Consider the following 5666-nt stretch of genomic DNA (forward strand, 5'->3'; position numbering starts at 1 on the left):
TCCGCTTTACTTGGTGCAGTTTCTTTTGGTTTGCTCAAACGTTCCCTCTAAATGATGTTGCAGAATTTTAATATCACATTGCTCTTCAGGTCCAGGGAGAGATTGCGTTTCATCTCCTTATCTTGTCAACCACAAACACATTTCTGAAAGATCTTCAAACTGAAGCCTGCAGTCAGTCTGACCCTCCACAAACCCAGCAGCAGCTCAGTTTCTGACAGACGGGCCCAGGGCCCGGCGCTGAAATACTGGAGCAGCTGTGGCATCGGAGCTGCTGACACTTCCCACACTCTGTTAGCTTTAATGAGTTTAGATTTTCAAAGCCTCTAGTTTGTGCCATGGTTATAGAGAGCTGCTGAAGAGCTCATTTTAAACCGATAGAAGCTACAACTTAACAGTGGTTGAAGTAGTAAAAACTGAATTACTCCATTACACGAGTCAGAATTATTTTTAAATTCTCAACTAGTTTAATGAATAAAAGGCTCAACAGTTTAAAAAGCCAAAGCAAGTTTATTTATATAAAGCAATTTATATACAGAGTTCTTTGCATACATTTAAGAATTAAAAATGTAATAAAGGTACTCCTTGTTAAGGCTCCTCCCACTTAGGTGCTCTCACTTATTGCCTGATTAGACCTTGATTGACATCTGCCATCACTCTTTAGTCGCATCTTAATAACTCTTATAACTGTATACTGTAAGTATAACTTCACATTGTGTATGTCATGTGTTCACACTGCATAGTATGTGGATTTTGTGGACACGAGCAATTCCTGGATGTAGGCCTATACTAGATTTCTGATTACTAGAGGAGCGCTTACTGGACATACTAAACCGCCCCAACATGCATTGCGGCTCTTCAGACTCAAAGGCAGATGGTTTAATTATTTAATAGATTGGATAAAAATAATTAGGGATGATGGCGGGTGACATTAATGTACAGTTAAGAGGAGAAACACGGGCGCTCATGTCGTGGTCGATACGGTCATGTGATGTGAGAAGACTTGCTTGAGTTCACTTCAGTGTGAACAATCTGCTGCTGATACCTACGCGTTCATTTAGTAAGCAGTATGCATGAAGGAACCTGAAATGACAAAAACGCTAAATGGAATTCAGCCGTCATTATATTCACTATCTACACCTGTACCTGTACCTACTGTGACAAATCAAAATACCTTCTGTGGAAAAGGCCATCTCTTCTGACCTCTCTTAATTCTCAGCAATCATTTCCCTGAGCAGAGGTCTAATCTGCAGCTAAACCAAAAACACCTGTGAGGGGATGCAGAGCGTTGTGTGAATACATGGATAATAAAATTACACAAAGTTGTATAAAACAGGAGTTAATGAAATAATTAGAGAATTCTCCACAGCCATAGTGACTGTGGGGTTGTACCTCGACACAGTGGTGATTTAAACCCAAAGCTTTCATCAGCAGGCTAACGATACAAATGTTAACATGCTGTAAGTAATGTCTCAGTTTAGCATGCTTCCATTTTCTACTTAGCACTGAACACAGTGTTCAGCTGAGGCTAATGGGAAAGTCACCAGTTTTTCTGGTATCTGGTCATAAATCAAATGAAATTGAAGGTCTGTACCAAATTCTATTGCAATCCATCCAGTTTTTCTTTGATATTTCAGTGAAGACCAAAGTGGTGTCGCTCCTAACAATGCCCTCGTTTAAAATGCAGTTTTATTAAGCTCAACAAAGCTGCTTCTCAAAGATGACATATATCACAATCTTAAAATCTTAATTTGCAAAGTCACTAGTAAGTACAGCTGTTGGGAGAATGTACAACAGAAGTTAAAGGTATGATATCTTCCTCTAAAGCTGAGGAAATTAAAGTCTCTCAAAATGGAAATATTCAAGTAAAGTACACTACTTTTTATACATTGTACTTCAGTAAAGTACCTGAGTAAATATACTTAGTTCCTTCCTACCTCTGCAACTAAACTCAGTTAAGGAAGAAAGTTGTAAAAACATGAATCTAATCAACTGTGACAAGCACCCAAAGGATTTACATTCAAACTGTCCCCTGTAGCACCAATGTGAAAGAAACCCCGGCAGGAAGTGAGTAACTGTAACATCTGCAGGCCTTTTAGGTCTCATAAACTGGACGATGATTGCTCCCTTCCTGGTTACCAGGGCGGACAGCAAAAACAGAGCCGATAATTGAATCAGAGAAATTTCTGCTTGAGCATCGAGGACGGTTGGCCTGATAACGAGCTTCTTAACTGGCAGGACAGGAAGCAGCCTTTCCGCATTCCAAGAAGAGAAACTTTGTTTTTTTGTCTTTGGTGCCTTTGGTGCCCTGCCCTGGTGCCTCCTGCAGACAGACGTGCTGTGTGTGAGGGTCAAACAGTTGCTTTACTCTACAGTTCAGCTGGATGTATCTCAGTAACCCTGGAGAGCAGTTATGAAGAGAACTCTTCCTTACAATTCAAGATGGGCAGAGAAACGGTCGACTGTGGTTTATGGTATGTTAATTCTGCTTCTTAGCACCTTTGTTTGCATTTCTTTACACTCCTTTATTGTATGATTAATAAAGTTAAGGCCGCTAGGACAAACTGACGGTCAGGGCCTCCCCTCAAGGGATCAAAAGATGAGTCTCGGGGTCACGAGATAATTAACAAGATAGAAAAGCAGAAAGAAATATTTCTGCAATACAAAATGATGTTAATTTTATCTTTATCTTTTTACCTCATGTGAATTAATATAGGTTCAAATTATAAATCACAAAATCTAATAATTTCGTTCAGTTCAAAGGTTCATTGTTGACTTTAAAAAGAATGTTTTAATGCAATGCCATCACAACTCTGTTCAAACACACAATGGATGTGTCTGGGTTGAGCGTAGCCTATTATTTGACAGGCCTGAAGGATATATTTAGGGGAATAAGCAGTAAAAATTAATTTAGATAACAACAATAATAAATTGTATTTGTATAGCACATAAAAGGGCCCTCAAAGGCACGTTGCATGGTAACAACAGAAACAGTGAAAGCAATGGCAGTATACAATAAATAATTACATAATAACAGTATAAAAACACATTTCATTTAATAAATTACAACAATGAATGAAGTGGGGGGATGGCTTTCTCAGGTGGGTTTTGAGAGCAGTTTTAAAAGAGGGGAGTGAGGGCGAGTGTCTGAGGTGTTGGGGGAGACAGTTGCAGAGGAAGGGGGCCTCAACAGAGAAGAGAAATTATGGCAACGTTGAAAAAGTCTACAGTGGTTTAAGATTCTCAAAAAACTTTCACAGCAGGAAAGCAAGTGTTACTAATGACCTTAATGATGGCCAGTGTCACAGTAAGACAGTGTGACAGTGAAGCAGCACGAACACTACCAGGACCCTGAAAGTGAATTAAAGCCATCGGTAAGAGTACCGCTGAGAGAATGGCCGCTGACCTAGCTAGCCAAACGGAAGCTGTGTATGTGACTATACTTAGCTACATATTTGGCAACTAGGGTTAGGAGTTCAACAATAACATTGTTATTAATGGAGTATTCAATTAACTTTTTTTGTAGCCTATAACATGTCATTTGCATAAATAAATGGCATGTAACGTTAGTCTTCTGTCTACATATTAATTTATTTCAACCACCAGCGGTACGCGCAGCCACATTGGGCTCCTGGAGGATGCTCACCCTGGGGGCAGAGTACGAGGATACCTGGGCTCCGCCCCTCCCTGCAGCTGGTCAGCAGCAGGGAGGGGCACAGCCGGGGCCTGTGGAAGTGGCAGACAGCTGTGCTGGAGACCCGGAGGGGCAGTCGTGGAGTGCAGACACCGTACAGAAGTATGACGCAGTGTTACACCTGGACGGGCCGAGCAGAGCGGGAAGAAGAGACGGTGTGCGCCAGATAGTCAGGAAGCACGAGATGCTGAACAGCACGCCATGGCCCCGCAGGTTAGTCATGCACACCTTATATTAACAGCTAAAACTCCTGCATTTTAAACAAGTACAATTGTCAAATGTACAGATAGATACTGGACATGTTTGAAGATTAAAGTATAACATTCGGGTACTGAACTGCAAGGCCCCTGTTAAACCCTGTCCTTCTTCTTTGCAATGTGTACAGTGTGCATGTGTTTCTGTGCTCTAATAGACCTGCTACATGGTCCCATAGGCTATTTGAGTCTAATTCGATTGTGGCACCATTTATAATTTAGTAAGACCCAACTAAAGGCCCTCCTCATGGCACTGTAAAGCCATTCAGAAATCATCAGTCATTATATATTGTTCCTTAGTGGTGCAAATTCAGAACCACATCTTGCATTTAAATGGGCACAAACCGATTGACAGTGACAATATAAACTCAGAGATTTCAGCACAAGGTTGGAAAGATAATACAGTGACTCTTTCATATTCTTTTTGCAGTACATTGGCTGAACCACAAGATGGTTCCTTTGCCCACCTAGAGCATTTATGTTGGCTGTTTGGCTGCAGATGATGTTAACAGCAAGCTAAATTAGATTTTTTAATAAACAAAATGATCTGGATCCATTTATAATTGGCATCTGAATGTGAATACATTAACAACTAGTCTAGTCTGGTGTTCAGTTGGTTAATTGGATTGAACTATAGGCCAAACAATAAATGCATTAATAAAGGTTTACGCAAAGTCTGAAGTTGTAAAGGTTGTTCAGATATTGTGCTGTAAGTGTGTGTCACGCAATTCACCCACGCTCATGAATAAATGACATCATGGGGTTTTACCCCAAAATGGGAAGATATTCAGTGTGTGTATTGCTAATTGTTTATCTATAAATCAGCCCTGCCAAATACATTTTGTGAATCTCTAAATATTAACAGGTGGTGCCCTCACCTCTTGATGGAGCTAAAGTTGCAGTTACCTAACCTGCCTTGAGGATGCTGGTTTCAGACTATTATATTGTGACTCTTGAAACAAAAGAAACAGGAAATGGAACCTGCTGAGTGAAAAGTAATGCAAGCTTTAAATTTAAATATCAAAGTGAAAGGTTTTGATGCCACAATTTAAATAATTTTCAAAATTTCTAATTTGAAAAAGCAGTAACTATCATCTCCGGTAAACGCCATACACAAAACACTCCCAACGGTAATTAATGTTCGTCTAAACAGGCTATTACCTAAATGTATAGTGGCCTCTGAGTACCTGTAGCCACCATAAACACGACTTGTTTATTTCCTTCCTTCCTATGATAAATATCTTACTACTGACGTGCACAGAAATAGAGTATAATTAAAACATATACACAGCACATGACAACAACAACAACTGTGTGTGTACATTATTTCCATACATGATGTGTTATTTTGAGTGAGTTCACTGCAACTTCGTGAAAAGAACACACTGATCTTTGCATGATTTTTTTACACTGTCTGGATGTGATCACTTGCAAGACATTTTATTGCATTGCAAGATCTTTTATGAGTTTATATCTTCTGCGTAGAAGTTACGTTTCCCTTGTTGACTAAAAGATTGATTGATCAACGCTCGGGTTTTGCCCTGCAGGGCTTTTTTGATCTTATAGTTGCCCAGTCTCTCTTTTATAAGCAGCCAGCACACGGTGAGCGCGTCTGTGCGCTCCAGTCACCGATAGGCCCATTTTTGGTCACATGCGCTCTTCCTTATTTCACTGAGGACTTGCTTTATAGCCTTCAGCCCCCATACAGCGAGCGATCAAAC

Source organism: Cottoperca gobio, chromosome 12 (genome assembly GCF_900634415.1).
Source record: "Cottoperca gobio chromosome 12, fCotGob3.1, whole genome shotgun sequence".
NCBI lineage: Eukaryota > Metazoa > Chordata > Actinopteri > Perciformes > Bovichtidae > Cottoperca > Cottoperca gobio.